The following is an 11,324-nucleotide window of genomic DNA, read 5'->3' on the forward strand; positions in this document are numbered from 1 at the left end:
ACCGAGCGCACGATCAACCGCGGTAATGCACACTAAATTAAATCGGAAAAAAAAACCAAACGGCCACAGAACAAAAATGCCTTTTGCTCTATCTCGCCCTGGTTGGATTAATTCTGTTCCTCTTTTCAATGGAAAGCCTCCATTGCATGACGTTTAATGTGAGAGGTCTTCAGAATACTGAAAAACAGAAACAATTAATTGATTTTGCCCGAAGGAAGGGCATTGACATTTTATTTCTCCAAGAAACTAACATGCGTACACCACAAGACGTGGTTGTTTTCCATCAAACAAACGGGGTCGATGCTTTCTTTTCCCTTACACCCTCTAGGGCATGTGGAACAGGTGTAGTTTATGTGTCCGGCCGTTTTCGACGCCACACCTTCTGCACATTTGACACGAAAGGCCGAATCATTTGCCTAGACATGCGGTTAGGTAATCAGAAAATTAAGATAATAAACATATATGCGCCTGTAACACGGAACCTCACTAATGAGTTCTTCAAAAATCTATGGGACTATATACCCAGCAAATCATCGTGCATCGTAGTGGGAGATTTAAACTGCGTCCTGGACTCGGTCCGCGACATTCGTGGTCCCGGCCATGGAAGACCCAACCACCATGCAAAGGAGTTACGCAAACTATTACTGTACCATAACATGTCAGACGCGTGGATTGTAAAACACGGTAACGAATTCGGAGGCACAAGATCTGGCGGGAAAACAGACTCACGGTTAGACAGAGTGTACCTTTCCTCAAATCTGATATCCGACGTGGTAGACATCCAAATAATGAATGGCCCAGAAGGTTTTAAGACTTTTAGCGACCACAAACCGCTGAGTTTCACGCTTAAAGGACAATGTGGAAGCGAAAGTCCAGCGAACAGGTGGAGAATGGACACAAACCTACTACGGGATCAGGAAGCCTGTCAATTCATTAAGGAAAAGCTGTATGGCGACCAACCCAGAGAGCACAGCCTGGGACGAACTAAAAGAACAATGGAAAGGAATTCTGATCGAAGCAGGAAAAGAGAGGAAAAAACTAATCACACAAAATTTAAATGAAATATCCAGAAGAATACGGATAATTGAAAGAGGAAGTGAACTAACGTTCTGCACGCAAGAATATCTATCATACCTCCGCACCAGATACCAAAACCATATCAAAGAAGTGAAACAAGGAACAAGTCCGCCACTGACATTCCAAGATCAACATGTAACAACGGAAGAAGATAAAAACCGCAATCCAGGACCAACGACTGGGAAAAACAATAGCATCAGGAGCATGCGTACCACAAGCGGGGAAGTGCTAACAAATCAGGACGAAATCGAAACACTCTTTATTGAACACTTTGCAACGAGAATGCAAGGAACAATCGACCAACATGAACCAAACACACCCACATGGCTGCCACACTTACCGCAGATCAAGGAAGAAGATAAACAGTTATTATATGCACCCGCTACGAAAGAAGTAATAGTGGGCGTTCTTCGTCGCATGAATAAAGATTCAGCCCCGGGACCTGATGGAATTGTGACAGGATTCTACTATACCTTCTTTCCAGAAATCGGAGCAAAGCTAGAAGACACTTTAAACGAATTAATAAGGAACAAAACGAAACCTGCGTCCTTCAGCAAAGGAAGGATTGTGCTGTTACTTAAAGCGAATACGGACCCACTCGATACAAATGCCTGGCGCCCAGTCATTCTCTTGAACACAGATTATACGATAGCAACATCGATCCTCACAATAAGGCTAGGCAAGATATTGCCGACTATTATATCAGAATTCCAGGCAGCAGCGATCCCTGGCAGATCAATTTTCGCTGCACTAACCCTCACAAGGGACACCCTGGCATATGCAAAGGCGAAGCAGGTCAAAGGGGCCTTTATAACACTAGACCAAGAGAAAGCTTTTGACAACATAAGACACGAATACATGTTCAATGTGATGTCGCATTTTGGCTTCCCACAACAATTCATAGACATAATAAAAACACTATACCGTGACTCGCAAAGCGACATCCTAATTAATAACAGAGTAACCAAAAACTTCAAGGTAACCAAAGGAGTCCGCCAAGGGTGCGCGCTATCACCCAGTCTTTTCGTGGTGGCACTTGATCCACTTCTGAGAAAAATTAATGAGGAGAAAAGAATAAGGGGATTTCCATTACCTGGAAGCACAGAAATAAAAATCTCGGCTTTCGCAGACGACATCTCTCTTTTTGTAAGAGATGAGGCAAGCTATAGCACAGTACTACAAATATTCGAGCAATACGCAAGACTATCCGGGGCCAAAATAAATGAAAGAAAAAGCAAAGCGCTCCGATTCGGTACATTTTGCGAAAAGGAGCTAGGTGAAATAGAATTCTTAGACGCAGTCAAGGTACTAGGGGTGTGGTTCGAGCCAGGCGAGGTATCACCCAAAAGCTGGTCTGAACCCCTGAACAAAGCACGGAAGGTGGCAGATGACCCAACGCATCCAGAGCAAAGCCTGGTGAACAAAGCTGAAGTGATTAGATCAAAGATCTGCGCGCCGGCCTTCTACGTGGCACGAATCGCACGCATGCCAAGACTCGTGGCGAAACAATTGGAAACCTTAATCGGGATCTACCTGTGGCGTAAGAAACCGGCGCCTGTGCCGCGAAGAATACTCAGACTACCAAAGTCGAGAGGGGGATTGGCGATACCGAACGTAGGGCAAACAGCACGAATACTAGCAGCCAAGACAGTAGATATGCTGATCAACAACAAACAATATGTAGGCAGAGTGGCTATCGACTATTGGACCAGCACGTTCGGTCGGCTGATATCAACGGAAAAATGGTACGGGCCCCGAGCAGAACACCCAATGGGCTTTTATAAGGATGCAATTAATACCACCAAAGCCATTGAAGAACTATGCCCTAACATCCCAATAAGTGAAATCAAACCAGCGGAAGTAAACGCTGAAATGGCAATAAAGGAACTCGAACTAGAGGAAATTAAGAAAAGTGCGAAAGAAAAATGGACATGGTGGAAGAACACGGTGTTACCGAGCGAAATAAAGGATTTCGAGTGGAAGAGACGATGGGGAGTATTACCAACCAGAGCACGGCTGAAACACCTTGGAATCACTGCGACAGACCACTGCCCGAATTGTACACAGTTGGAAACGCAAAGTCACGCACTTAAAGAATGCGGAGCAGGAAAAGCAGTATGGAAAGTCGCATGCAACACCTTTAAGTGTCGACTTCTGCAACCAGAGAAAAAAAAACCGCTTCGACAAGCTGTTAACAGTAATTATTATGTATTGTCTGTGGAAGAGAAGAGGGCTGGCAGAGCTTAAAAGGAAGCCGCAAAAAGCACTTTATCCGGTCTTGAAACAGATTCGGAATTTGATGAAAATCATATTATCTAATGAACTATCTAGGACCGGGGTAGACCACTTCCTAAGGAGGTGGCACACCCGGTTTTGGAAGGTTAAGAACAATAAGATCATAGCGCCCATGACGAAGTATTAAAATACAATATACCCCCCCCCCAAAAAAAAAGGAAGCTCTCCAGTCGAAGAGCACTGTCGATTCTTAAATGTCATAAGGTACAACACATGTAGGAAAGTGTCTAAGCACACAGCCTACGCAGGAAAGGAACAATTAGCATGTGAGTGGACCTTGCGCCACAGGTCTTGAGTGAAGTCACAGTCAACAGCCACGTCGGAAAATGACAATACCATGTTAACGATTGTGTAACGTACCTAGAGCTGTATAGCAAATGTTGAGATAAGGTATTGTACCATAGCACATATGCTAACAACACTTCCACACAGAAAGAACCATTGTAAATAATACGACCATCGTTGGTTTTTTTTTCCTTCTTTTCATTGTACATATCATATATGTTTTGCTATCTGTTACGCACTGGAAGGTGTGCATATGCATGTGCCATGTAAGTTACTAGCAATAAAAACTTCTCTTTGTGTAGTACATGCAGCTGGCTTGCCCGGCCTTTACTACACTTATCTTTGTAGAGGCGCCCGGATACCTGCCCGGTTATAGCAGTGTCTTTCCCCTGACCCAGCCCTCTCTTTCTAGGCCCACGGCTCCCTGCTGCACTGCCTCCAGGACAGACCACCCTGCTGCCACCTGGTGGCCCCTGGACGACCCACACCGGCCCTGCTTCCTGGTCCTGCCGCTGCCTGGCGCTGCCTGCAGCCTATCGGAGACTCCTGCCCTGCTCGGCCTGACCACTGCCTGGAACCCGGTGCTACTACCTGCGGGGTGCCTGTTGGTCCTGCCGTCTCGACTGGCACGGTGCTGGGGCACAACCGGCTGGCCCCCGCCCTCGCCATCGTCCATCATGGGCCTGGCCTCCTCGCTGCCACTCCTAGTGGCCCCCTAGCCTCCGGACCTGGCCTCCTTTAAGGAGAGCCGCCGGGTCCGGAAGTCAAGGCCATCCAATGGATCCTGGGGGCCACGGCCGCATGGCCCATGACCAAAACGAGGACGATGGCGACCCCAACACCCCTGGGCGGGAACGCCAGCCGGCACGTGAGGATAGCACCCTCACGGTGTTCTTTGCCGTGCCCCACACGGTCCGGTGCTGCGAGGAGGGCTGCCGAGCTGCCTACGCCGCGGCCAAATGGACAGCGCGGCGGCAGTCCCTCCAGCGGCACCTCGAACTCGAGCACGGTGGCAGAATCCGGCGCACCATCAACGTGTGCAGTATCTGCGGCGAGACACTGGGGCTAAGACCAGCCTCCCACGCCTGCCTGGCTGCAGCCGACTCGCCCGCCCCCCCTGCTGCCCTGCCACACCAGTGTGGCAGTTGCTCAATGTCCTTCCCCACAAGGACGGGCTTGAGCAACCACGAACAGTGGCACAGGAGGGAGGCGGCACTAGCAGCCAGGCGTGATCTCGCCGCGGGTGCTGCCTCTGGTGCGTCGGAGCAGGACAACGACGGCACCCCTCCAACAGAGCAGGACAGCACCGAGGGTCCCGCTGAGGACCCTCCAGAAACACCAGCAGTGGCAACCGAGCAGGCCGCTGACCAGGAGCCGTCTCCTGTGGCGCCTCGAGGAACACCCGGACAAAGCAGCGATGGCGAGATGGCCGAGGCACCCTCTCAGCGGACGCCAACCCAATCAGGGCGGACCGCGGCCTCGGCCACTCCTCCTCCAACACCATCGCTGCTGTCCAACCGAGGCAGCCCGGGAGCATCAGCCTCCGAGGCTCACGAGCCGGCGGCCATGCAGGAGCTCTCCCCAGGCAGGGCAGAGTCGCAGAACCATGACCGAAGCACCCAGGACTTCGGGACCCAGGAAGAACATGCTGGTACCACGCGGCCTGAGGGCAGTGCATGGGGCTTAGAAGACGAGACGGCAGAGCTGCGGGCATTGAGCCGGTTGCCTGAGTCTGCTGGGGAGTGGGCACGGTTTGAAAACATCCTCGACCGTGCCATTGCAGCCGCAACCAAACATCTGCGGCTGCCAGTCGGGGACTCGCGCCAATCACGGAGGCGCGAGGTTAACCCCGACAACCCCCAGCAGATCCAAACACTTTACCGAAGGAACCGGCGCCGGGCAGTGCGGCTGATCACTGAAGGCCCGTCGCAGCTCTGTCCGATCGACCCCCATGCACTACAAGACCACTACTCGAACCTCTGGTCACCAACAACCGTGGATACCAGCATCCTGCGGTCAAGGCTTCCGGCCACCGAAGAACTGGACTTGTGCCCCTTTTCACCGGAAGAAGTCGCAGCCAAGCTCCGTAAATGCGAGAGTAAATCTCCATGGGAGGACCGCCTCACGTACCACCACTGGAGGCAGGTGGACCCTGAGGGCAGGTTCCTGGCGGCGGTATACAACGTATGCCTCCAATACCGCCGCACACCCCTGAGCTGGAAGTCGACGAAGGACAATCTTGATTCACCAGAAGGGCGACAGCGAGGACCCCACAAACTGCCCTTGGTCGCACGATTGCCAAACTGTATGCCGGGTGTCTCACCACCCGGCTGCAGAGGTGGTTGGGCGACCATGCGGTACTGTCCAGGTGTCAGAAGGGCTTCCTGCCGCACGATGGGGTGTTTGAACACAACTTCGTACTGCAGGGACGCCTGGATGATGCCAGGACAGGAGGTGGAGAGCTGTGCGTGGGGTTCCTCGATTTTGCCAACACCTTCGGCTCGGTCGCCCATCAGGCCCTCGTCGACGCTGTCCGCCGCGCCGGCGCAGGGGAGGCCTTTGCTACCATCGTTGAAGACCTCTACCGCGCCAACACCACCTGCGTTGTGGCAGCAGCTGGCATTACGGAGCCAATCACCATCGGAGCCGGGCTGAGACAGGGCTGTCCTCTGAGCGGCCTGCTTTTCAACCTGGTGGTGGACCCGGTCATCCGTGCAGTACAGGGAGGCGATAGGCAGCACAACATCCTTGCCTATGCCGATGATCTGACGCTGCTGGCCGCGGATCCCACCACCCTGCAGAGCCGCTTGGACCGTGTGACTGCGCTGTCAGCCCGGCTTGGGCTGCGACTGAACGCCGCCAAGTGCCGATCTCTACACCTGTCTGGTCGCCACCCCGTGGGTACACGGCCCACCCCCTTCACCGTGGGTGGCGACCCGATTCCGGCGCTTGGCGACTTCGAGGGGCACAAGTTCCTGGGCCGTCCAGTGGGGTTCAGGGTGCTACCGGACGAGACGACGGTCGACGAGGCCATCCACCTAGGCAGAAAGCTACTCTCCTCCATGCTCGCCCCATGGCAAAGGCTGGATGCATTAAAAACCTTTCTGCATCCAGCCTTGAACTTTGCCATGCGGGTGGGCCTTGCCAGCAAAGGAGAGTGGCAACGCCTAGACGAGGAGCTCCGCCCGCTCATCAAGACCCTGTACGTGCCAGCCAGAGCTTCCAATGAATACTTGTACGGAGGCTCTCAGGCTGGCAGTGCAGGGATCCCACTTGCGGCGGAGCTCAGCGACATCTGCCGGGTGGATGGCGCCTTCAAGCTACTGATGTCGACCGACGTGGAAGTCCGGGAGCGTGCAGCAGGGGACCTAGAGGGCGTCGTGTCAAGGCGGCTAAGACGACCCGCGAACACCGAGGACATGGAGGCCTACCTCTCAGGCGAGACGGAGGGCGACTTTCGACTAACGTCCACACAGGTCCAGTCTGTGTGGTCGATGGCCCGGAAAGCCTCCCGTCGCCTCTCCGTCGCCTGGGAGCTCTTGGAGCATGGGGCCCGCATAAACTGCGGAGAGGCCTCTGTGTCAGCGAGGAACCGCCACAAGCTGGTCAAGACCATCCGGGCGCTCCTCTCCACCGAAAGGGACAGAGCTCTGCATGACAAACCAAACCAAGGTAAGGCGATGGTGTGTGTGGCGGCCGACCCGGCAAATTACCACTTCATGAGGTCCGGCCGCTACACCCGCTTCACCGACTGGCGTTTCGTGCATCGAGCCCGGTTAAACTTCCTCCCCCTCAACGCCACAAGACTCTGGGCACCCGCAGCCGACAAAAGATGCAGGCGCTGCGGGTATGGGGAGGAGACACTGCCGCATGTACTATGCCATTGCATGCGGCAGAACCGGGCCATGACGGAGCGTCATAACACCATCGTCGCCAGAATAAAAAAGGCTGCTTTGGGGAGGTTTACAGTCATCGCAGAGAACCAGGTCGTGGGCACCACATCACTCAAGCCCGACCTGGTACTGGCCCGTGGAGAGGAGGCACTGCTCCTGGACGTCTGCTGCCCTTTCGAGAACAGGCTGCAGGCGTTCCAGGACGCCCGGAAGGCTAAGGAGGAGAAGTACGCCCCTGTACAGCGTCATCTCCTCCGGCGGTTCCAACGCGTGACGGTGGACGCGGTCGTCGTCGGCTCCCTTGGCACCTGGGATCAGGGGAATGATCGCGTGATGCGCAGGCTGTGCAGTAGCCAATACCTACGGACACTCAAACGCCTGCGCATCAGCGACACGATCAGCGCCTCTACAAAGATTTTTAGAGCCCACATAGGCACCTTTTAAACGATCTTACTGTTTTTTAGAGAAGCACTTTTTGCAACTTTTATACACCTTTACAGTTTTAGCCTTTTATTACTAACACCACTAACTAACCGTTTTTAGCCATTTGTTTGCGTTTTTAGATTATACATGTTTTATCCGTTTCTTCCTTGGTTTTGTAACACATATTTTTGATGTACTGTAACTAGCATAATAAAATAGTCTGTTCTTATCAGCTTAATATCTGATACGGGTTCTATATGGACCCACGATATTAAACCTATTTTTGGAAGTTGGCGGAGTGCTTGAAGCCTGCTTCACCTCCGCCGCAGGTCGGCCCGGTATTGCACTACCTCCGGGATCGGGCCCCGCTCACTTAGGTGAGACTTCATTCAATGAAAATGAAGAGCACAAGCTCGAAGCGAGCACTGACTTGACACGCACCATTTCTATACTATACTCAACGATGCCGGTTCGCGGACCACGAGAGTAATTAAACTGCCACTCCATCTGTGTGTAGCGTCGCACTTGTTGCGTCGCGAATGGGACAGCCGCACCAGCAAATTTCTTGTTATGGCCTTCGAGAAAAATAAATGAAAGCAAAAGAAAGAACCAGAATTCCTATTTATCCGATGTCTCTGAACGATTGTCTCCTCTAAAGAGCCACTTGGGGGGATGCGGGGTTGGATTAGCCGTGGGGTTCGCGATCAATATGAATCCCACTCAAAGCCAACACTGGATTTTGGAGTTCACTATCGCTTGGATCCGTAAACCACCGCGCCGACGCAAGCTCGCCCTGCCGAAAACCGCTGCCCAAGTGGAAGAAAGATTCCGTATCAAAGAAAAATTGAGTGCCCGATTTCTGGCAACTACTGTGCAGCCTTTGTGTGCACATTTTCGTAGCAGCTGGACCGAGCACCTCGAAAACAAGCTTGTCGTATGCTCTAGTGTGGCGAAATATATTCAAGCGTTCCAAGGTGCCTCATCTTTCTAACCTCTATGTTACGAAGACCTGTTGCTACCTTTTCATCATCAACATCATCATCATCATCATCCGGGCTACGCCCACTGCAGGGCAAAGGCCTCTCCCATGATCCTCCAAGTACCCCGATCACGTGCTGATTGTCGCCATGTAGTTCCTAATCTAATCTGCCGTCCTAACTTTCTGCCATTCCGCTGTCCTTCTCTTGAATTCAGTCTGTAACCCTTAATGACCATCGGTTATCTTCCCCCCACATTGCATGCCCTGCGCATGCCCATTTGTGTTTCTTGGTTTAAACTTTGGTGTCATTACCTAGCGTTTGTTCTCACACCCCCCAATCTGCTCTGTTCCGATCCCCCCGTGACGCTACACCCATCATCCTTCTTTCCAGAGCCCGTTGCGTCGCCCTCAATTACCCTTCGGTAATCCTTAAATCTTTTTGTTGGGGCACTCGTGGCATCTTTCTCGTTTAAGTAAGTCAAATTTTTTTCAGTTTTGGGGGAAAACTCAATGAGCTCGGCGCGATTGTGTCACCGGCGCCGCTCTCAACAAGATGGCGGCGCCCAGGCTTTTTGCCTGCAGGTTCGGCCTAACGCAGAGCACGCCTGCAGGACAGTGAAGCCACGTTGAAGGGGAAAGAGTAGTGCAGTGAAGCACTTGCTCGGGCGAAAAACGCAAATATTAGCCAAAAATACAACCAAATCGCCAAATAGGAATTTCCATTATTGGAAATTCGAGTTCAGTTTGCGCATTGCGTTCGCCGAAGGTAAAGAATATAAATGCGACTGCCACAGTAGTCAAGTCAAAGCTTAGGATTGCGTACCGTTTTTTTTCTTGCCTTTTACTCCTGGCCTGCGTGGCCCTAGCGCGCATGCACACGAAAGTAATGGAATGTTGAAAACACGACATAATGCGGTGCGGCTGTATCATATCTATTTTGTGCGCTTTGTTCTTTGTGGAATACAGCGGTGTGCGTCATGAGAAAGGTTCGGTGCCCTTCTACTGTGACCGGTGAAGCTATATTTAAAACCACATTGATTTGTACGGTTACTGCTACAAACTGCGTGCGGGTGTTTTTCTTTTTCGCTGCCAACGATGGGTTATCGCAACCGCGATCGGTTCTGCTGCTACGCTAGACGCGTGCTTGCCAACGGTTGGCTCTATACGCGACACGCGACGCGTGGTCGGCACATTCAAGCAGTCAATTGCAAACCGTTCCAAGAAGAAGGATGTACTCCACTTGCCGCCGGGAGCGCTAGTTCGACGATTGTACTTTTTGACCCTCAAGGAAGCGCCACCATCGCACGTTTTCTATAATACGATAAGATTCAGAGCGACCGCGACCACTTGTCTTTGTCAATATCTCAGACACCCTTTTTTTTAATCCAGATACTCAGACGCGCCCGTGTTCACGCGCACTTGCTCTCTCCGATAAGCAGGGAAGCTCGGTTGGGGTGGTGTCGGGCCTTGCGCATGCGCTGCTGAGCTCGTCGCTTCGCCGGCCGGTCGACGCTGGCGCGGTACTGGTAATGAACTTCGACGTGCATGGTGAAACGTCACTTTGTATTGCCACTGTAGACTAGCAATGCAATGTGTTTGCGAGCGATTGGATAAATGAGAAAGCGTGCACTGTCTACAGTTCATGCCCCTCTAGAGTAGTGGAAATGTTGCTCCAAGTGTTAGGTTTGTAATTTGCACCTACGAACATGAACTAAACAAAGAAAATGGTCTGCAGCCGCCTTCGCTTCACAAAATTCCCGTACGAAGAAATTTGCGTGCGCAAATGACAGAGCAAAAGAGAGAAACCATGTAAAGAAGAATGGCTGCCTTTTTCGTGATCTCGCGCATGAAACCAGACGATAGATTAATTTTAGCCGTTCATTTCGATTTGCCGAATGTAAACCGGAACACTTTCTCCACGCGGTCTTCAGATTTGAATGGCAATCAATGACATCCTTTCTCTTTTTTTTGTTTCTGTTTGTTCTATCTGGAAGCAAAAGAATTCAGAACGCCATTTCAATCTTAGATTCGATTAGATGTCGTGACTGGTATGCTGAAAAATCACGCCTTTCGTTACCTCCCCCCTGGTATAAACATCTGGTGTTAACCTTCGTGATCACGGCATTAAAAATCGCCAGTTCCCGAACTTTAATCGCGCCGAAGATGAACCGATAAGCTGGATTCTTATAGTAATGATTTTATAGACAGCGCTTGTCCTATGGCTAGCTTTGAGGAAGAGAAAAACATCATTCAGGAATGTATAACTCAAAACTAAAAAATCTGCCGGCAATTCGTACTACAATGAGAGTACTGAGAATGCTGGAAAAGATGAAATCCAAACATGTTGCAAGGAGCCGACAAATGCAATTGAA

General features: G+C 51.6%; 1 long non-coding RNA gene and 1 other non-coding gene across 2 annotated transcripts in view; one reads left to right on the forward strand and one right to left on the reverse strand.

Moving 5' to 3' along the window:
* Positions 1–11,324, reverse strand: part of LOC140213509 (uncharacterized) — a 49,936-nt gene that overhangs the window by 36,031 nt on the left and 2,581 nt on the right. The window lies entirely within an intron of this gene.
* LOC126519751 (U2 spliceosomal RNA) lies at positions 8,156–8,345 on the forward strand. The gene has a single exon (XR_007596657.1). It is a non-coding gene; the product is annotated as a U2 spliceosomal RNA (small nuclear RNA).

This window comes from Dermacentor andersoni, chromosome 10, assembly GCF_023375885.2.
Source record: "Dermacentor andersoni chromosome 10, qqDerAnde1_hic_scaffold, whole genome shotgun sequence".
Lineage (NCBI taxonomy): Eukaryota > Metazoa > Arthropoda > Arachnida > Ixodida > Ixodidae > Dermacentor > Dermacentor andersoni.